Source organism: Diabrotica undecimpunctata, chromosome 3, assembly GCF_040954645.1.
Source record: "Diabrotica undecimpunctata isolate CICGRU chromosome 3, icDiaUnde3, whole genome shotgun sequence".
NCBI classification, from domain to species: Eukaryota; Metazoa; Arthropoda; class Insecta; order Coleoptera; family Chrysomelidae; genus Diabrotica; species Diabrotica undecimpunctata.
The window spans coordinates 144,507,942-144,532,103 of NC_092805.1; positions in this window are offsets into that span (position 1 = coordinate 144,507,942).

Genomic DNA, 24,162 nt, shown 5'->3' on the forward strand with positions numbered 1-24,162 from the left:
TAGTTTCTTTTTAACTTCCAACACTCTGTAGTCATTTGTTGCAGTTATCATATTGTTATTAATTTTGTTTGTAGCGCTTTTTGAGTCCGTAAATATTATAGTATTATTAAAAAATTTTTCCTCACAAATCATTAGACCCTTTTGAATAGCTAATATTTCAGCTGTACAGATATTAAAAAGTATTTAGAATAATAGTTTAGAACACAATTTTATTGTTCTGTTACTATACAAAAATAAATGCAATCAAAATGTAAGTCCTCATATGCTTACAGTTGCAAATGCACCCTTTGTAAAAATTGTTTTTAAATAAATATTTTCAATATCTTAAAAATTTTTGCTCTAAAAAGTCATAAACATTTTAACTCGTATTGATTTTTCCACCTCTGCCCTCCCGTTCTCACTTTTTTCGCTCCAAACCCACTTGGCAGCTCTCCCTAAAATTTAATTTACCTATAACCAGAACTTGCGAGACTTTTATTATATTAAAGTAAGACACCCATATAACGTAGTCGTACACTTGACTAAAACCCTCATAGTTGCTTCCAAAATTTCGTAAGACAGCGGGTGCTGAGGTGTGTTCACCCTCTTTTCGCAGAACCGAGAAGTAAATGATCCACGCTACCTGCGGATTTACTCATCAGAACTAAGTCAATCTCTCCCGAATATCCGAATTAATGTAAGTGGCTTGCTTCAATCGAAATTTCGCAGGATTGGATTATAAAAATTTAAGTTTAATTTGTATACAGAGCAAATTTTTTTAGATGTTAATATTTTCACACAGAACTTTATTTAATTGTAAAACTGACTCTTTGTTTAGTGTTGTTCAATTGAAGCATGCCATATGCAAAACGTAGTAAGTGCCAAGGAACATATTTATTTAACATAACCTAGCAAAGATTTTGAAGCGGTGTTTGGATGTACTGTTATCGAAAAAAAAAATGGATATTCCTGAATATTCCTGAATTATATGGATAATAAGATATACGTGTCAAAAAAAAAGAAAAATTACTGGAAATGTAAGAGAAGATGTAAAACGCAATAAAACTCTGGAAGTCCATACCTAACTTCATAGCAAAATCGAGCAATATCTAGTAAACTTTTTTGCGAAGAGGTAAAGTAAAAAGTTTTAATTTTTTTGAGTGCGTATAGAGCTCAGTTGCCTGAAGGGAATTGATATACTATATTAAAATATTCTTTTAGGTAAAGTGCAGCTGTCAATACTCTTCTATCCTAATTACTGTTGTTGCAAAGAACAAGAGTATTTGAGCAGTTTTGGAAACTGGCAGATTATAATTAGCAGCAGAACTTTTTACGTTCTTTTATTCGACCTATTTTAATTAAACGTAGAAGACATGGAAATTACGATAATTCCAACCAGAGCAGACGACAACACTTATTTAATTATTTTCTATCACTTCCAGGAGAATATGAAGTTCAGGTATGTAAAAGTACTTTGTGTTTAACTTAATCTCTTATACAAAGAAAATTGGAGATACTTAGTCAGCGATTACTGTTCTTCTGCAAATCTGTTCAAGACAGACGAGCTGGTAAATGTCCTGCCAGAAACAAAACTCTATGGAAACAAGAATATATTAATTTTATTGCTTCAATTTCTAGCAGAGAAAGCCATTACAGTAGAGAAAAATTTACAAACCGAAGATACCTGTCTGAAGATTTGAATGTTCGTAAGCTATATAATGCCTTTCTTAACAAACATCGGCTTGATAGAACAAAGCCCCCAGTCTGCCGACAATGGTTTAATGAAATTTTCAACAAAGAATATTCAGTTTAGCCTCCGGAGCCCCAAGAGTGGACACCTGTCCTACTTGAGACCAGTACAAAATTTCTATAGCTGCTAATAAGACTCCCGTGGAAAAAAAATGAATTCGAACTAAAGCGAGACTTACATCAACGTAAAGCAGAGGGCGCTTAAAAAATGATGTCCCAAAACATAGTAGATTGCAAAAGTTCTCAGTCTGATATATGTATGCTGTCTTACGATTTAAAAAAGCAGCTATATATTCCAACATTGACTAATACGCAGATGTTCTATAGTCAGCAGTTTACATGTATTAATCTGGGAATACATTTGGAAGATGAAGGGAAAGGTTTTATGTACCTATGGGATGAAAAAGCTTTAAAACGAGGTTGTAATGAAATCGGTAGATCTTTGTATTACGTTATAGCTCAGCTTCTATGGTCCGATATCTGCGGAGGACAGAAATAAAAACCAGGGTATTTTGGCTGTTTATATTACCCTGGTAGCCAAAGGCTATTTCGACGAGATAGTGCATAAGTTTCCACAAAGTGGCCACACATTTCTATCGTGTGATCGGGACTTTGGCTGCATTGAATAAGCCAAAAAAGGTCTTAAGCCCGAAGTACCTATGGATTTGGTGCGTATAATGGCAAGTGCGCGTTTCAAAAATCCATTTGTAATTAAATGCACTACTAGATTTTTCAACTGGATCGAAATTGCAAAAACTAACTGGGCATCTCCAAAGCTGTTATGCTGAAAATATCTTAGGACAACTTAGAGCAAATTAAAGTTAAAACGTCGTACTCGAAGGTCGCACCATGGCGCAAAGTGAGTGTGTTTAAACCAAAGGTTACACCACAATATTTTGAAAATTTAAACATTGAATTGGTGAAACAGGTACCCTGTAAATGGAACAAAGAAAAAATTTAAGAAATTAGAAATATGATCCCTTTTATTTCACCCAACAAATAGAATTTTATCAAAAACTGGTGAAGAGTCTGGAGGCTCTACAAAATGAAAAAAAAAATAAGTTACAACTTATAAATTTGTAATAACATGTTTTGTATCAGCATTATAATATTAACATTGTATTTAACAAACTGTTTTGTATAGTAAAGAGGTCAGAAAAACAATACATGTTCATCTTTTGTTTAAAATACGACTTTTACCATTTATTACACATGTGCAACTTTATTGGCACATACTACGTTTTGATAATTAATGGTAAATAACAAATTTATTACCAATATTTCCATTAAAGTATGTATTTTATTACTTGCCTATATCTAAAATGATATCACAAATAGCTACAAATATTTTGTATTTCTTAGTAAGCTAAAACAAAACAAATTAATGCGCCACCTTTTGCATATGACACGCTTCAATTATTAAAAGGCAGATGCATAGTAATTTGGTTTTGAAGGTGGCATAGATAGAAAATGGACATTATTTGCAACAACAATTTTTTTACTGAAATGCCATTGAACAGATAAGAGAAGAGCGAACTTTGTTTACAAGTGAGTAAAAATGGGCTGAAGAATAAGAATAAAAGGAATATTTAATTACATTTTGAACTGGCAATTAAATATAAAAATATGTCACGTAAAATGAGTCTGCGAATAAACGCATTTACAGTGGGGTAGATGGGTAGAAACAGTTACTTAACCCCCAAAGAAAGAGAAAATGGTGTAATTGCGGGAATATTAGTTGTACCGGCTATTTTATTGGAAAGAAATTGTGATTTTTTTATATTTCTTTTTTTTTTCTCATTGTTTCATACTTTTGGCAACGTGTAAGCATTTCAGTTGCTGTCTCCTAAATATTTTATTTCTCTACTCGGTCAGTCGAAAATAGATTCAGCGTCTGTTGACTACATGTAACATTTATCTTTTCTTCTAATACCACGGGCCTATAGTACGTTAGCGAATTATCTTAAGGCAGACGTCTATCTTTTAATCTTTTGCAGTGCCTAGATTAAGTTGAGTAATTCTCTCTCAGTAGCTGCACTTCTTACGACTTCCTCGTTTCTCACCTTATCTGTCCATGGTATGCAAAACATTCTTCGTAAGGTCCACATTTCGAAGGTCTCCAACTTGTTGATGAAGCATATTTTTTACGTCCATAGCATTTCACCATCCTGTAGCAGAGATTGAAGGAAAGATTACGGTTATAAAGCACCGGTTTTAATTTAATAAAAGCTTGTCTTTCTTGTTTGATACTGCATTTTATGTCTTGTTGAGGATCCCATTGGTCATTAACTATAATTACCAAGTATTTGAATGTTTTGACTTGGTCGATTTGAGTTTTATTTACTTGCAGCTGTACTCTTAAAAGTGCAATTTTGCTTATTGCCATGCATTTAATTTTTCCAGCATTTATCTTGTAAGTCATATATTTTTCCTATGGTATTTATTTTATTAAGCATCAACTGCATATCGTGCTTGCTGTCTGTGATTATAGCGATGTAGTTTGTATGAATGTTATTTATCGGGTACCCGATGACATTTATACTACACTCCTTCGAGTGCCTTTGCAAAAACATTCCCCACATAGAGGCTAAATAGAACAGGAGACAAAATACACCCCTGTTGCAACCTCTTAAAATTTTAAATTCCTATTTGTTTTTTGATTGGTCCAACCTCAATCGTGGTTTTTGATTCCAATAGAGATGGATATAATACGAACGTCTTGCTTCCGCAGCTTTTATTCTGATGAGTTGTACTTATTTCTTCTTTTTTTTTGGTGCCTATTCGTTTTGAATCTTCTTCTTCTTAAAGTGCCTATCCGTTCCGGACGTTGGCGATCATCACGGCTATCTTCACTTTGCTTATTGCAGCGCGGAACAGTTCAGTGGTAGTCGTGTTGTACCACTTTCGCAAATTTTGAAGCCAGGAAATGCGTCTTCTTCCCGGTCCTCTCTTACCATTTACTTTCCCTTGGAGAATCAGCTGGAGAAGGCCGTAACGTTCTTGATTTCTCATTACATGACCTCATTACATTACATCGTTTTGAATATCGGCGATCATTCTGGCTATAATTATTTTATTAACTGATGCTTTAAGGAAGCCTTCAAGAGGTCTGGACAGAAAGAAGAAATCCTGGCTGAAAAACTTGAGAGAGTGGTTTCAAATACCAGAAGCTGCGAACATAATACATGCGGCACAAAACAGAAACCTATCGTTTGATGGTTAAATAGATTACTTGTTGTTATAGAGAACCATTTCTTTAGGTTTTTTACTCATAATATTCTTCTTCTCCCAATTCCTCGCTTTCCAAATACTTTGCCTTGAAGGAATATTTTCAGTAATCTGTATTTAGTGCCGTTTCTCATTATGTGTCCGAGATATTCTAACTTTCTTCTTTTAATCGTATACATCACTTCTCTTTCTTTCCCCATTTTTAGTGGTACAGTCTCGTTGCGTATGTTGTTCGTCCATGATATCTTTAGGATTCTTCTGTATAGCCACATCTCGAAGACAACAAGTTTTTTCTCCATAGATTCAGTGAGTGTCGAGGATTTAAGTCCATAGTATAATATCGAGAAGATATAACATTGTAGGAGCCTTACTTTTATCTTTAGATTAAGGTTGTGGCTTTTAAAGAGTTTGGTTATGTTGTTGAATGCACTTCTAGCCTTTAACTTCTTGAGAGTGATCCCATTGTTCGTTAACTATTGTTCCAAGATAGGTAACCTGTTTTAGTCGGTTCACTTGTGCATTCCTAATAAGCAGTTGGACGAAATTTTGTTTTTGCTAATGACTATAAATTTAGTTTTTGATATGTTTACTTGTAGTCCAAATCTTTCACTTTCTTCATTTACTTTGTTTATTAGTTGCTGTAAACTGTTAAGTTTTTTGCAAAAATAACGGTGTCATCTGCATAGCAGATGTTGTTTAGGCGCTATTATATAGCCACTATCTTAAAAAGCGCTAATAAACGACTTGGGTGATTTTACCTCACAACACAGTTGCCGGGTTAAGATATATTATCGTAAGCAGTTATTACTATCTTAATGAGAAAACCATCATTTCCGTAATTGATATGATTGATGATTATTTAAACTGCCGAGTTAAGGAAATATTTAAAAAAAAATTATCATTTACTGTCCGCGTCCGTTGTTGAGAGTGTCCGTTGAAGCAAGTTGAATGGTACAGGTTTATACAGTGCTAGTCAAAAGTCCGTTCCCTCCCTCGTATCTTTTGAACGGTTTTACTTATAATAGTGAAATTTGGAGGGAGGTAATAAACATACGTAGGCTTCTTAACTAGTCATAACAAGTGACGTAATAGTGACAGATGACATTATAGCGCCACTGTGACAGATAATTTTAAATAGCACCTTATGGCAAGTGACACCTCGTTTGAAAGGTATTGAAAATACCTATTTACCCATACTAATTTTATTTAAGTTTAAGCTCATTTTGATAATTAAATTAAATAAATACTAAAATTGTATTTTCCCATTTAATAATAAATATTAAAACCTCCGTCACTGGTTACTTGTCAAAAAGTTGACATTTTTCAATTCTCTAATTGTTTGTACGTCAACATCAACTTTTTTGACAGTTAACTAGAGGCGAACGTTAGAATATTTATTAATTAAATGCGAAACTACAATTATTTTAATATACCTATTCAATCGTTTTAATTTTGTTTGGATTTAAGATGATTTTGACGAATAACTAAAGAAAATAAACATTAAAATTCTGATTTGACATTTAATTAAAAAAATTCTAACGCCCGCCTTTGGTTATTTGTCAAAAAGTTTGACGTTTGTCAATTCTCTAGTTGTTTTTAGTTTGCAAAAGCGTTTATATCCCAATATTTAGTTTCTGTTTCTACTTAGTTTAGTTAATTCTCTAGTTACTTTTATTTTGCAAATGCGTTTATACCTGAATATTTAGTTTCTGTTTCTGCCTAGTTTAGTCAGTTCAAGTTTAGTCAAGTTGTTTTTAGTTAGTTGTTCTTAGTTAATATTTAGTTTAAATATTGTTTAACGAGACGTTTAAATTTTTACAAAGGCAGAATGGTACGTACTGTAGCCGATAAAGTAGCAGCTGTGTTAATAATTGGTGAATGTGGAAATAATTTCCATGCAGCGGAACGTCTTTTTAATAAGAGGTACTCCGATCGCTCTACATCGAGAGCTTATTTGAGGAAGCTTCTTCGGAAGTTTAAAGAAACAGTTTCTTCTAAAGAAAAACTTCTTCAAGATGTCAAACGATCTGGTCGACCAACAATTAGTGAAGACAAAAAAATTAACATAATTTCAGAAATGGTAGTGAACCTATTTCTTCTACAGCCCAAGTTGCATCTATCTATGGAATCAGTCAAAAGACAGTACACCGAGTGTTGGCTGAAAACAAATTTCATCCATACAAATTAAAAATTGTGTACCAACTTTCAGATGATGACCCTGACTGAAAACTAGCATTCTGTGAAAATATGTCCAATAAAATTAACCAACAGCCCAATTACATAAAAACAATTTGTTGTAGTGACGAAAATACTTTTTCTCTCAATGGAAATGTTAACACACACAATGTGAGGTATTGGAGTGACACAAATCCTCACGTCTTTCGTGAAACACATACTCAATTTCAAAAAAAAAATAAATGTTTGGGCAGGTATTTTCGGAAACCACATAGTTGGGCCTGTTTTTCTCAATACTAACTTAACCAGTGAAGTGTATCTGGAGATGTTACAAAATGCAATTGAACCATTATTACTTGAAATTCTGGAGGATAATCCAGATGAATTCGGCAACTTGGAAATAACGTTTAGACAAGATGGTGCTCCTGCACACATACACACAGGTACGATATAATGGCCAGCTCGGTCACCGGACCTCACACCATTAGATTTTTTTATGTGGGGATACTTGAAATCTAAAGTTTACGCTACAGCAACCGGCAATATTGACATTTTGAAACAACGAATTGTTGAAGAATGTAGGCAATTTCCCCCGACACATTTGAAGGAGTACGGCAAGAGTTTAGAAATAGGATGCATTACTGTCAGGAAGTAGATGGAGCACATTTTGAACACTTACTATAAGATCTGGTTGTTAAATATTTATCAATTAAATGAGAAGCTACGAGTTTAGTATTTATTTAATTTATTCATCAAAATGAGCTTAAACTCAACCAAAATTATTATGACTTAATAGGTATTTTCAATACCTTTCAAACGAAGTATCACTTCCATAAGGTCCCATTCAAAATTATCTGTCACAGTGGCGCTGTAACGTCATCTGTCACTATTACGTCACCTGTTATAACTAGTTAAGAAGCCTACGTCTGTTTATTACCTCCCTCCAAATTTCACTATTATAACAATAACCTTTCAAAAGATACGAGGGGGGAAACGGACTTTTGACTAGCACTGTATATCTTCGAATGATTTTTGTTTTAAATATTCGCCGTATAGAGGAGATGTCCGGCCAAAAGAGGTGTTGATTAAAAGACAGTTTACTGTACTAATTAACCTAATTGTAAAACGACTGATAACTTTAACAAATATAACAGAAAAAATAAGACGCGCAACAATAAAATTACAATTTAAAAATAAAAATCCTGTTTTTTGTTTTTTCCTAAGTCTGCCAAGAATAAAATTATGAAATATACTCTTTATATACATATATTTTTGTATTCAATACGAATTCTAAACAGAAGACTGCGTATTAACTTTACCAATAAAAATTGGGATAAGCATAATTTTATTATCCGCTTGATTCAACAAGTAGCTTTTGTATCACCCTACAATAAAATCCGCTTATAAATATGTAAATATTCGCAGCTTAATACTAAGCTCGGTCCTGGATCCATTCCCTCCATTTTAAAGGACCTGGCATAGCGATGACACGGGAAGGTATAATCTCCAAGGAACGATCCCTAGACTAGATTGATCTGCATTAATACCGTTTAAAATTAGTCTAGCTAGGTACATTTTGTCGTTGTCGGCCATGAAGAGGTGTTTTACTACATACAATCCCATTCAACGCAGACACTGAGCTCCGAGGCCTTTCTTCGTTTAATTTCTTCAATTAAACAGGAGACGTTGAATATTTTTTTGTCAATAAAAATTAATTAAAAGTCTTATAGCTTGGTGAATGCCTTAAACACAAAAGTGCAAAATAGGGTTTAGACAGAGCAAATCGGTATGCAAACGGCAAATCTGACACCATAATTGTAAGTTTAAAAGTTTATTGTTATATGTATTTTTATTTAACCCATAACCGGTGAGGTGCAACTTTAGTTACATCGAGAGTGATGTGTAGCCACGGACTCCTTAAAAAAAGATTTAGGTATTTGAAAAAATTTCACTGAAATAAGTTACAACTGAATGAACTTTATTCGCTTATGGATATATAAGCAATATACACAAAAAAAATTGTAGTCTTGGAAACTGCTGCGCGAAAGATCTCTGCGGATGAGCGGTCGAATCATCTCCTCAGGTCTTTCAGCCACGAGTTCTGGCGTCTTCCTACTGATCTTTTGCCCTGTACTTTTTCTTCCAGTATAACTTGAAGTAATTCATATCTTTCGCCTCTCAACACATGACCCAAGTATTGCATTTTTCTCTCTTTGATTATTCTTAGTACTTAATTCTTTTTATTTACACATGCGACGAAGTACCTCAACATTAGTAACTCTTTGTACCTATGGAATCCTCAACATTCGTCTGTATATATACATCTCAAAGGCAGCTATTCTTTTTTCTATTTCAGAGTCCATTGTCTAACTTTCACAGCCATACAGTAAGACAGAAAAAACGTAACATCTGATTGTTCGGATTCTAAGCTGTAGACTAAGGTCTGATCTTGTAAAAAATGTTTTCATGCTCATGAGTGTTTTCCTTGCTTGTTCGATTCTTGATAGGATTTCTTTTTTTGGATTACACTGACTATTGATATTTGTTCCCAAATATTTTATGGAATTTACCTGTTCTATTATTTGACCCTTGGCATACACTTGTACGTTTATTGGTGTCTTTGAAAATACTTAAGTTTTAGTTTTGGAAACGTTTAGATGTAAACCGAACATTTCGCTGTGGTGAACTACCGCATTTATTATATTTTGTACTCCTTGTGCGTTGCTGGCTATTAAGACGGTATCATCAGCATATCTGATGTTGTCTATGCTGATTCCGTTAATCTTAATTCCGCCTTGGACCTCGTCTAATGCTTCTCTGAATATAGACTCCGAATACAAATTAAAGAGTAGCGGTGATAAGTCGCAACCCTGTCTCACTCCTCGTCGGATTTGCATGTCTTCGGATGTTGTGTGCTCTATTTCAATTGTTGCCGTTTGGTGCCAGTATAGTTCTGAGATAATTCGCAAGTCTTGTTCATCAACTCCAGTTGTTCTCAGAATTTCGATCATCTTTTGATGGTTAATGCAGTCAAATGCTTTTTGATAGTCAATAAAACATGCATATACATCTACATTCATGTCTGTGTATCGTTGCGTGAACACATTTAAAGCAAAAGGAGCCTCTCGTGTTCCCAATCGGTTTTGAAATTCGAATTGAGTGTCACTCATCTGGAACTCGCACTTCTTGTAAATTCAGGCTTATTATAATAAGCCTCTACAATTTCGTGAATTAAAAATAATTTTTTTGTGAAGCTTAGAAAATATAGTAATATAAGGTTTAAGGAAATACTGATTAATAATTTTTATGCAAAAAATAAACAAATTTATTCAATAAAAAAATTCTGACAACAGGTTAACTACACTAATTTTAAACATTTATTTTCGTTACGATTATTTTGAAGTACATTTTGTGCATATTTGCTCACCACATGTTAACCCGGCATCCGACACGTGGGGTGTGAGAAACCCCAGAGTTCAGAGAGTAACCGTTATAAGTTCAAATTTCATCCAAACGCCAACAGCGCTTCAGTAGCTTTCGAATACATATTTGTCTACAATCTGATGCAGTCAGGTCAGTCGGCAACTAATATTATTAGTGAGTGGTGTTGCTTTCAAGTTGTCTGGGGTTTGTCATACCCCACGTGTCGGAACTCGTAAGTTTATTTTTTCCGTTTTTATTTCTTACTTCGATGTAATTTTCAAAGGTGAGCCATTTTAAACATACTATTTATATTGAGTTATTCATAATTTCACTCTCGTAGATTTGGAAATAATGGGCGACTATAAAAAAGAGCAGGCTCTTATCATGCGTATGTAGGAAGAGTGTGACAATAAAGACGAATTTATGTATCAACATGATTCAGAGACAGAAGACAATATTACCAATGTAAGTATCAATAGCGATTATCCCGATATGGAATAAGAACCTGAAGAAGAGAATGGGAATCAGCAAGTTGTTGTAGAAAGTATCAGACAAGGTTATTACTCTTCCGGAAATAATGGAATGAAATGGAGTAAAGAACCCAATAACCGAAATGTTCGAACGAGAGCAGAAAACTTAATTACAAATTTACCGGGAGTAAAAATTACGCAAAGCATGCCAAGACACCAATTGAGTGCTTCCTGCTATTTATTAATGGACAAACTATTGCTGACTTGGTTAAGCATACTAACCAACGAATTGCAGAAAAATCTGAAAGTTGGAAGAAGTCTCAACATTATAGAAATACATCTGTGATAGAAATCAAGGCTGTGTTGGGGCTCCTTTACCTGTTTGGTGCATTCAAAAATAACCATCGTCATTTATATGAATTGTGCAACACTGACGAAACAGGAACGGATGTTTCCTGTTGCACAATGAGCCAACGTCGATTCGAGTTTTTAATTTCATGTCTAAGGATTCGATAACTAACAAGACCGTGAAGAAAGAGTCAAGTTTGATAAACTAGCTCATATGAGAGCTTTCTTCGACTGGTTTGTGGAAAATTGCAAATCTGCATATTATCCCTCTAAATTTTTCACAATTGACGAGAAGCTTGAATCTTTCAGAGCGAAATGTTCTTTCAGGCAATATATGCCAAATAAGCCATCGAAATGTGGAATCAAGGTACGTGCATTAGTTGACGTACGTACGAGCTACCTACTCAATGTAGAGGTGTATGTGGGATATCAGCCGGAAACTCCATTCCGAGTTAGCAATTCCCAGAAAGACATTGTAGAAAGATTGGTTTGTCTCGTGTCTGGGACCAAATGCAATATAACAAATAAAAAATTTACAGTTACTTGGAAGATAATAATTTGGTCAAAATTCTCGAAGACCCTTCCAGAATTTTCATCTGCGATGAGTCAGCATTTTTTCTATGCCCCAAAGGTCAGGTTGTTTTAGTACGAAAAGGTACTCAGACCGTGTATTGCGTGTCTGGAAATGATGAAAAGGAATGTTTGACTCTTTCTCTGGGCTCTTCTGCTGATGGTAAATTAATGCCCATTTTCGTTTTGTTTCCGTACAAGAGGATTCCACAAAATATATTATCGAAATATTCCTCCACATGGGCACTAGGTAGATCGGATAGTGGCTGGATGACGTGCCAAACATTCTATGAATACGTCACAAATGATTTTTATCCATACTTATTGAAACAAAATATTAAAAGACCAGTTATACTATTCATGGATGGACACTCTTCCCACCTGTCGCTACCTCTAAGTGAATTTTGTAGAGACAATGGCATTATTTTAATTGCCTTGTTGCCTAACTCCACACATATATTGCAACCCATGAATGTGGCAGTTTTTCACAGCCTTAAAAATGCGTGGAGGAAAAAAGTTCATGACTGGCGAATGCAAAATAATGGTCGACATTTAAAACGTAGCGAATTTAGTCCACTGTTAGAAGACTGCATTTTAGAGTCTTTAAAACCTGAAACTAATGGATTTCGTGCTTGTGGATTATTTCCTTTCAATCCGGATGCCGTAAATTATAGCAAGCTCATAAAATCTTCGAGTTCTAATAACACCACTAATGTCAACACTCCATCTAACAACTTCCCGATACAATCCTACCCAGGAACTTCAACTAACAAGAATTCGGACCAAATAGTCAAATACTTAGAGGAGTGGGCAGGTAGTGAGAAAATACGTGAATTTAAAAAATGCGATGGGGAGTGGATAGGAGATGTAAAGAATACAAATTTGTATCTTTTTTTGGAAAACAGTCAACAGCAGTGTAACGAAAAGCGAAAATACAAACGATAATAATTTTGAGTTGGGCAACTCAATGCTGGAAGCAGACTTTGTGGATAACCTGTCTGACTGTTGTGACTAATTTCAACTAACAAGGTGTATCTCATTTTTTTATTATTACGTCTTTTACTTGTATTTTCTAGTGCTATTATTCCTAGTTACACAAGTTTATTTGACCACCTAACTGTAGGCCGGAAATAGGTACCCACTAGAACGGAATTACTATAGTCCTCGAAATTATAGCACGTAATTAAAGACATTGGAGTGGTCATTAAAAACATTAAATTTGATATGAAATGTAGGTTACTCTTTATAAAAAACAGCGCACTCTAAATATAAAAGTTCTGTTTTTGAGTTAAAATTATACGACATACCCATATATTTATTTTAACAATTGAGAATTTTGTCTCAAAGGTAGAAAAGTCTTAATAGGCCGGAATATGGTACAATTACCTTATTTAGTTTTATTTTAAATATATTTACATTTTTTAATACATATGTTGAGTAAATATACAGTTATTTTGTAACATGTATTTTATTTTATTTGTACAATATATACTTAGCACACAGAAAAACAAAAATTACTGAAAAACATACTAACAAAACGACTATCATGTTTCATGTATAACGAGCCAGTAAATGAACAAAATATATACTATATTTGTTCAATATCTGCAGATATAAAATTTCAATAGGTTTTTATTACAGATCTAAAATAAATCAATTCTGGAATTTTTAGTACAAGCTGATACTGCATGTATAGAAATATAATAATACGAATTCCGGATGGTTTAACTGTAATAGAGCTGTACTACGTCTGAAAACTTGAATCGACAATATTTATTTCAAATATAAAAAATATATTTCGAAAGAATTTTTAGTTATGTATGTGCAATTACCCAGTGTAAATTTCAATAAAACGTCGCGATGTTTTATAAATAATATGTTTGTTCCACTGGATTGCTGCTCTTTCGGGATTTGTAGTAGCGTATTCGGCAGGCGAACGTCGACCGACAGTATTGTATCATCGTCTACCGAGTTTTATTAATAACAATTTTGTTTGTGTTCATCAGGTATTCTTTGAATTGGTTAATGTATAGTTTAATACATTTATTATTCCAAATATTGTTGATAATTTAAAAGGATGTATATGATATATCGTCATCTACAGATTTTTGCCGAAGGTATCTACCGATTTGGCAACAGTCCCAATTAAAATGGTATTTTGGGGGCAACTCGTACCGTGACATAAATTTATTTACTTGTGCCTATGAAAATACCGACACAATCAAGTATTAGTCGTATTATTAAAAAATTTGAATCGTTTAGTTTTGTACAAAACTGTCGAAAATTTACGGATCTACCACGAGAGAAAATAATCAACGAAGTTCGGCAAAATAGGGAAATTGATGTTTGTAGTGTTGCTGAAACTAGTGATTATTGTTCTAGCAAAACTATTGCTGAATATTTTGAAACGGAATGGTTACTGTTGTTCTAAAGTTTCAACAACTCGAAAGTTATTAGCCGAGGACAATTTCAAACGCATAAAATTTTCTGAACTGATGATGAATAAACAAAATGGTAATGACAATTTTTTAAAACACATTTTGTTTACCGATAAGTCGACATTTTCGTTACATCGGAAACATAATTCTTCTATCGTACGATATTGGTCTCGGCATAATAAGCACTTGAGTATTTCAGTACGAACACAATATCCTCAAAAACTTATTGTTTGGACAGGTATTTTGGGGGACTATATCGTCGGTCCATTTTTTATTGATGGTAATTTAACAGGAAATAAGTATTTAGAATTGTTGCAAAATCAAATTATTCCATAAGTTCAATTACTTCCTGTCAACTTTGAAGATACATATTTGGTTTCAGCAAGACGACTGTCCTGCTCACAATACATGAGCAGTTCAAAATTATTTAGAAACCATTTTTGGAAATAAATTAATTTCTTCTCGTGGTGCGATCAAGTGGCCTCCCAGATCACCAGACTTATCCCCAAATGATTTTTTTCTTTAGGGATATTTAAAAGCAGGTGCTAATCGACATGGTTTTAAAAGAGCCCACAATTTAGCAGAATTAAGGGACAAAATAATTAATCTTTGTGGAAGCATTAGACCGGAACTGCTCAGAGATATGAGAGTATCTTTGTACAACAGATTTGGTTTTTACTCTGCAGAAAGAGGTGGAATATTTGAACCTCTATTACGTTGATTTTTTTTAATATTATTATTATGTTATTTTTAGAATTTTTTTTATTTTAATTTTTAGAAATCTACTTTTTTGTCATGTCATTTTGGCAATAAAATATAACAATTTTTGTTAGTAAAATAATATTTTAGTTCCATATCTACGTAAAATTGTAGTTTTTTGGCGCATTGGCATGTAGGTACCTGTGTAGGTTCCGTTTTTATACTCTCGGCTTGGCGAGATGCGAGATTTTATTATACGATGGTCGTTTGCGTTAGGTAACGTGTGCACGTGCGCAGCAGTCGAATAATATCGACTGGGGAGGGAGTCCAGTCGAACAAATGAATTAATTAAAAAACACCGCGACGTTATGTTAAAATTTACACTGGTTAATTGCAAATCAGCTAATCATTGTATAGTTATAAAATTCCTATGTTCCTATGTATTTACGCGCCACACCCTTCCGGTAGGGATCTATGGAGGAGTATCACCGAGCCGCAAGCCCTTATCTCTTGCCGTACTGCTCCACCATAGGCCGATCAGACACTAGCTTAATCTAGTCTAAGCCGCAGATTCATCTAGCATTTTAAACTGCTGCGTTATCTTTTTTTATTTTTCTGTACACCGAGCTGGGGCTCGAACCCACATCCACTGCACCATTCGACAGTGAATCGAATGAGAATCGGCCGCCTAGCCCGCTTGGCTATCTGACCAACATGGATTTTTTTTGTTGTTGTATATTATATATTTATTAAGTTGGTTTAGTAATTTTCTCTCGATACGAAATCCGCAGAATACTCCAGTAAATCTTCATTTTCAAGGCTTTCAGTTTTTTACACATGGCATCTGCTGGTGTTTATGCTTTGATTTCATACATTGGTATACTCTATATTAACTTTTATTTACTCACGTCTAGCTATAAAATTTGTTTGACTGTTATTATTTAGTAAGAAGTAATTCCGATTGTCATTGTCAAGTTTCAAATTAAACGATTTATAGAAGGGTCTCTCTTTTCCACATTTAAGGCAAAATTTAGGTATTTAATTTGGCTTCTCCTTGTACTCCAGTCGACAGAGAGACGAAAATGCCACTAAAACTTTAAAAATCATATGAACAAGCTGAATTTTGCCTTTAATGTCAATTTGACTAACTGGTACTACTAACGAAATATAAAGCAAATGAAATCAGGTTAAGACTACAGATGTGTGCTGCTCCAGCTTATCTTTTAACTGAAAGCATAGAAGATGGTTGGCTATGTATTTAAGAAGATAAATTTGATAAGTTTGTGCAATTAAATTTTGTATATTGTTATTTTTGCTTTAGATTATTTTGTAGAGCACTGGTTATAAAATCCACATATCATACTTAACGATTGGAACTGTTATCGCAAAAGACATAGAACCAATAATTCTGTGGAGGGGTGATATAATAACTAAAATAAATCAAAAAAAGAATACACCTACAATCAGAGAACTAGTCAAAATATTAAAATAAGATGCAGAGTTCACTGAAGTTTTGTTTAACTGGAACTAAGTCTCGACGGTATTTTTAAAAATACGAAGGACGTGAAGTGATTGAACACTTACTTTTATTACTAAATTTGAATAAAAAATGTTACTAGATATAGAAAAAATCAAAAAATTAAAAAATGTTTAAAAAAACTTCAAATTACGCGAATATATAAAGTTGGTTTTTTTGTACCAATCAAAAAAAAAATATAGGTTGACAGTCCTAAGCCTGGATAACGTATGAAGGAAAATTCTTTCTTATGAGTTCTTTACTTTTTTATTGTTATTTACTGATTATTGCAGTTGAAAACATTGTACGGAAATGTCTCTACTTCATAAGAATTTATTTATGCCCAAAGCATATATTTCGGTATTTTAAAAAATTGCAGTTTATGTTCAACAAGTATTAAATGCATAAAATATTATTATTTAAATAATAATAAGTTAAAAGCAAATATTTAAAACAATTAATATTGTGTCAATTTCAATACAAATCATTTTAACTATTATTTAAATCTATTGAAGGTCTGTATATAATATAACAAACGAAATAACATTGTTTATACAACGACATTTTTAAACAAACTAACGGTGCATTGCGGTTCATTATCCAGAAAATAATTAATTTATGCAACATTTAAACGTTTCAACTGTTTCGATTTTTAATTGTCAAATAATTATTCCATTAATAAATAATAAATAAAATTAGTTTTCCTGTATGTATTTACAATTTTAAAACAAATTGTGTGATATTAAATTTCAACAACAGCAATATATTAATATAATAATAATTAAATGTATTTTAAAATTTGTTTTTTTATGTTATAGAGAGACATTTATATAGGCTGGAAATTTTCACTATTTTCTCTATTTTCTCTAACCAACACTCTAACCAAAGAAAACAAAAAGAGGATCTTTCAAAGCATAGTGATGAATATTACCCTATATGGAGCGGAAGTATGGCCAATGACAACAACAATACGAAATAAAATAAGAACAGTTGAACTGGACTTTATGAGAAGATGTCTACAAATCACAAGAGCGGATAGAATAAGAACGGATCAAATATGGAACAGAATGGAAGTAAAATGCTCAATAACAAAAAAGTTGGAAAACAGAGCCCTGCAGTGGTACGGGCATGTACAAAGAATGCCAGAGCATAGGTGGCCGAAAAGAATATTAAACTGGGACCCGCCGGGAATAAGACGGAGAGGAAGACCTGTTACAAGATGGAAAACATACGTCGGAAATGCTATGATAGATAGAGACCTCAGAGAAGGTGACTGGGAGAATAGAGTGCTGTGGAGGACGAAAACTGCGAACTCATAATGGGAAAAGCCGAAGAAGAAGAAGAAGAAGGAAATTTTCACGGCATTTTGTGTGAAGACAATTCTACTTATTATGAATAAAACATTTATGTATTAAAAATCTCCGTATAGCACGAACAAACGTGAAATCAGTTTATACTATTTTTACAATGATATGCTTGTCTTTCCTTCCAAATGAACTTAAATGAGTTATCACTTTGAATGTATTTTTGTACGACAATATACAAAGTGTGATTAACAGATATACTTGAAGCTACAAAAACACAAAAAAAAAATCAATTGGAAAGTTACTTTACTTTTTTGTATTTGAATCCAAACGTTTAAAGTGACTTAATCCAGTAACGGGACCGATTGAGACCATATGCGGAACAAATAGTTGGAGGATATCAATGTGGTTTCCGCAGGCAGAAGCCACAATAGATCAGATCTTCGTCTTGAGGCAAATCTTGGAAAAGACTAGTGAATTTAATATAGACACACATCATCTTTTCATTGACTTTGAGAGTGCCTATGATAGCATCCATCGAGAATTTCTGATCCATGCACTGAAAGAGTTTAATATTCCAACTCAACTTATTGATATCATAAAAGAAACACTTAAAGTACAAAGCAAAATTCAAATTCAAGACGAACTAACAGATACAATTCATGTGAGAACGGGCCTACGACAGGGAGATGCCCTATCCTGTATTCTATTCAACATGACATTAGAGAAAATAATTAGGGAGTTAAAAGTCAACACCAGAGGAACAATAATAACAAAAAGTGTACAAATATTGGCATTTGCAGATGATGTTGACATCATAGCTAGAAGCGAAAGAGAGATGATAGAAGCATTTAATGCGATAGAAAGAGCAGCACAAAACAGTGGCCTAAACATTAATGAAATAAAAACCAAATACATGAAGGCCAGTAAATCGACAGGCCAAAGAAACTTACAGAATCTGACAATAGGAGACTATAATATAAAAAGCGTGAAAAATTTTACATACCTAGGTTCACTAGTTACCGCAGATAACAATGTCAGTGAAAAAGTTAAGAGAAGAATACATATCGCTAATAAAACATATAATGGACTAATTAAACATCTAAGATCTAACAACATCACAAGAAAAACCAAATGCAAAATATACAAGACCCTGATAAAACCGGTCCTTGTATATGGATCAGAGACATGAACACTGTCGAAAAGCGATGAAAACCTATTAGGCACATTTGAACGAAAAATCCTTAGACACATATATAAGTGGGTAAAGGAAAATGACATATGGCGTAGAAGATATAACTTTGAACTATACACAGCATACAATGAACCCGAGATCATAACATCCATAAAGATCGGACGTCTGCGCTGGATGGGCCATGTTGAAGGAATGTTGGAGACTGAAACACCAAAATATATTATGAGGCAAACACCAGTAGGAAGAAGGTCAAAGGGAAGACCCAAACTTAGATACATGGAACAAGTGGAACAAGATCTGAAAACACGTATGATTACCAACAGGAAAAACAAAGCAAGGAACAGAACAGAATGGCGGAAAATCCTAGAACAAGCTAGGACCCAGAAAGGGTTGTCGAGCTACTGATGATGATGATGAATCCAGTAACGGGCGACGTTAATGGTATTGTTGTTGATATGTCAGAATTCTTCGAGGGTGTATTTACCAGGGCATCGTCTGCACTTCAGTATATAGGTGTTCCATATTCTGAAATAGAGCACATTCGCTTATTGCCTTTTTCTCTATTGCGCTGCCTAACTCTTTAGGTTTTGTAAGTTGTCCATCTATTCTGACTTCTATTTTGTTGTTTTGGTAGATGTTTTCGATAGTTTTTATAATATTTAGGGGAACTTCTCTGTTATACAGAAGATGGATTACATTTTTGAGTCTTACTCTGTCAAACGCTTTCTTTGGGTCAATCAGACACAGCAATACTGGTCTCTTATACTCCAGTGATTTTTCAGTAATTGGCTTTTAACGAATATTGCATGCTGGCTGTTTTTATCTCCTTTTTTGAACAGTAGAATTAGTTCGCTCGTTCTCCATTTTTCCGTATTTTATTGTGCTTTATAATTTTATTAATTAATTTTGTTAATTGTTCTGTCATTGCTTCTTCAGATTTTCAAGTATTTTCCGAATTTCCTGTATATTTATATTAAGTTCTTCATTTGTGGTAATATTTGATGTTTCCGGTTCTGACGTCGTTTGTTCTTCTTCTGTCGTCGGAATATCGGAACCGAAGTGTCATAATTAGTAAGTCATTGCCTGGTTTAGGTTTCAGTTATATACTTTCATGACTGGGTGACTTGTTATTTTCCATTTATTTCAACAACATCTCAGTTTTTAGTCGTTCATTTTCCTATTATTATAACTGATTATACGTAATTTGATATCTAAATTTTTAAATATTATTTCCGTAAAATGTTGTATTTCTCGTCGTGGAAACTCAGACAAAAATGCTATTGTTGATTTTTCAAGTTATATAACGAACATAAAAGCTTCGATTAAAAAACATTCAGCCGGCTTAGTTGCAATGTCAGCTTTAGATATCGAAAAATTACATTTTGTGTCGGAGCTCTATTCTCTAATGATCCGAATCCAACGTTTTTATGCTATCAAACATATATCATAATCTACCTTAACAGACATCACTTTTTCAATTAATCCTGACATTTCTAAATTTATACTGATGATGAACTCTGCTGATGGAAAAAATGACAGGCGTACATTCTGAGACCAGGCCGCGTTGATGAAACGTAAAAAAGGCGAAAAGGGTATAAAAAATAAAAAATCAAACTTCTGTCAGGAAATGGAAGTGTTGGTAGTAGCCATAGACGCATTTTGGGGGAAAACTTAATTCCCAGTTGAGTAATGTAATTTTTTGATAATTTAAATCAATCAGGTAAAATATGGTTCATATAAAATTTTAATATCGAGAATAAATATTATTAATAAAATAATAAAATACATGTGTGTATTGACTATTGACTTTGAGCGAAGCTTATATGCTACGAATTAATGTTTACTGGAATTAATCCTAATATAATATGATACATTTGTTTGATTATTATTTATTCGTAATTAACTAATTGGAAAAAGTAATATAGTACGTGATAAATTAATGTATCTTCTTCTTCTTCTTCTTCGGCTTTTCCCATTATGAGTTCGCCGTTTTCGTTCTCCACAGCACTCTATTCTCCCAGTCACCTTCTCTCAGGTCTCTATCTATTATAGCATTTCCGACGTATGTTTTCCATCTTGTAGCAGTTCTTCCTCTCCGCCTTCTTCCCGGCGGGTCCCAGTTTAATATTCTTTTCGGCCACCTATGCTCTGGCATTCTTTGTACATGCCCGTACCACTGCAGGGCTCTGTTTTCCAACTTTTTTGTAATTGAGCATTTTAGTTCCATGCTGTTCCATATTTCCTCCGTTCTTATTTTATCCGCTCTTGTGATTTGTAGACATCTTCTCATAAAGTCCAGTTCAACTGTTCTTATTTTATTTCGTATTGTTGTTGTCATTGGTATTGTTTCGTATTGTACCCTATATCCGCTCCATATAGGGTAATATTCATCACTATGCTTTAAAAGATCCTCTTTTTGTTTTCTTTGGTTAGAGTGTTGTTCCATATCACTTCATAAAGTACTCTTGTGGCTTGTTTTCCCAGTGCTATTTTTATTTCTATATCTTTCATGCAAGTACCATCTCGGCTACTCATTGACCCTAAATACTTAAAAGCCTTACAACTCTTAATAGTCTCTTCTAAACTTAAGTTCAAATCTGCAACCTCGGGTCCAATACATAAGTATTCGGTCTTGCACATATTTATCTTGAGTCCCCAAAGTTCATATTCTTCCTTCTTTAATTTCCCTATCATATATTCCATATCCTCCCTGTCTTGTGCAAAAATGACTTGATCATCTGCGAAAAGTAGTGAATGTAATATATTCTCTTCTACTGGTATGCCCATTGTTCCTCATTTTCTATACCATCTTTTCAAAGCCTGATATATGTTAAAAAGTGTAGGTGAGAGACCACATCCCTGTTTGAAGCCTTTTGTTGCGGTGATTGTTTTTGTTATTTCATTACCTAACTTTATTTGCACTTGTGTTTCTTTATACAGTCTTTGTGTTATATTCACCCATTTCTCTCTAACGCGCGTTCTTCTCATTGCTTCCCATAGTTGTTTCCTGAGCACGCTATCGTATACTTTCTCTAAGTCGATAAAGGTCATATGTGTTTCAATGTTTTTTCTTTGTTCATTTCAATCACCTGTCTCATAATGAATATATTATCTAAACATGATCTGGCTTTTCAGAATCCGGCTTGTTCTTCGCTATAATGGTCCATGTGTTGTTCTAGTTTTTCTTTTATAACTGATGAAAAGATTCTTGCTATTAAAGGCATTACACTGATCCCTCTAAAGTTATTTGTTGACCTTTTGTCACCTTTTTTGAAAATGGAGGACATGTATTATAAATTCCACTCATCGGGAATCTTCTCTCCTGCTTCGATTTTATTGAACAGCATTCGTATAAAGGATACTATCCTTGCGCCTCCATATTTCAGCAGTTCCATTTTTATGTTCCCTGGTCCTGGTGCTTTATTGTTTTTAGATTTCTTTAGTGTTTTATTTATATCTTCCTCTGTGATTTTTGCTTCCTCAGTTATAATTGTCACAGGGTCGTATGAGATATACTCCGGCCTATTCTCCTGCAATAACTTTGTGTAATGCTCTGTCCACTCTTTTGATGTAATTATCTGTATGGTATTTTTGTCTGTATGGTGTTGTCTGTCTCTGCACATTCTCTTCCAGTATTCGTTTTTCTTGAGCTTTATTCTTTGTTTAACTTGTTGTCTGAGGGTAATATATTCTCCCCGTGTTCCTAGGGTTCTGTCGTTTAGCCATTTATGAAATACACTTTTTTTTCTTTTAATCATCTCTTCTAAGTCGTCGCTGTATTTCTCCAAATATGTATTGTTATGTTGTTCAATACCCAGCACTTCGTTTGAGGCTTTGTTTATTTTTTCGTTTAGGTGTTGATACATTTCTGTTGGGGTCCATTCTTCGTTCATCTGTATCATATTCTGTAGCCTATTCTGATATAGTGTTCGAGTACTAAATTGTTGTAGAAGTTCTACTTTATACCTCGTATTTGCGATTTTTTGCATCTCCTCATCTTTCTGGATATTGTCTTTTTGTCGTCTTCCCGTGTAGGTATAAGAATTATCCTAGCAGTAATCGGTGGTTACTTGCACATTCTGCTTGTCTGTATACTCTTACATCTTGTATTATTATTTTGCTGGCTTTTCTTACTATTATTAAATAAATAATTGATCTTTGCTTTCTACTAGGTTCTTCCTATGTGTATCTATGTATGTTTTTATGCTGGAATCTTGTGTTGGTTATGGCTAAATTAATGTATCTTTAGTTGCTAAATGTGAAGTTATGTTGTAGGGGGGTGTTATTGCAACTTTGATATTATAGAATTGAAAGAAAATATTTTTTAAATTACCTTGTGAAGTTCTTTATAGATCTGTAGAAAATTAATATATTGTTACGATAGTTTAGTGAGATTTATTCCATATAGAAAAAGTCCCTTGAAAAAGTAATCAAAAATGTAATTGAAAAATCCTGAAATGTGTAGTAACCTAAACTACAGAGAGAAATTAAAGAGATATTAACCCTAGAACACTAACGTTAATTTACACTCCCATCGACACTAACCACTCGAAATATTTACGATTTTTTTTTCAATTAGAAAATAGTAAAAATTAAGATAAAATTTGGCCTAGTAAAAGATCAATGTACGACGTAGAGGAGAAATGATGTAGACCTCTAGATGATGTAGAGAATAAGAGCTGAATAGAAACCGAAGACGATAGTCTTCCTTTAGCTCAATACGCTTAACCCAGCAATGCTTCAATTTCTTTTAGGCATCTAAAAAATACGTTTACTTGAGGTCTAGAAACTAAGCTTTCGTGGTGGCGAAGACCTCGATATTTGACTTAAATTTCTGCCCGGCGATTGACTTTTTTAAGTGTAAAACAAAAAGAGGTCACAGGAAGGTAAGGCAGGGGAGAATAAGATGGATGGGGCAATAGTTCTTAACCCAACTTGTATTATTTGGCCATGGCTATAGCGGAAGTAACCAGTGCGTCGTCATGGTGGAAGAGCACTTTTTTCTTTGCCTAATGATGCCGTTTTTTCTGCAATTAGGCATCAAATTAGACCATTAATTTGCATAGTT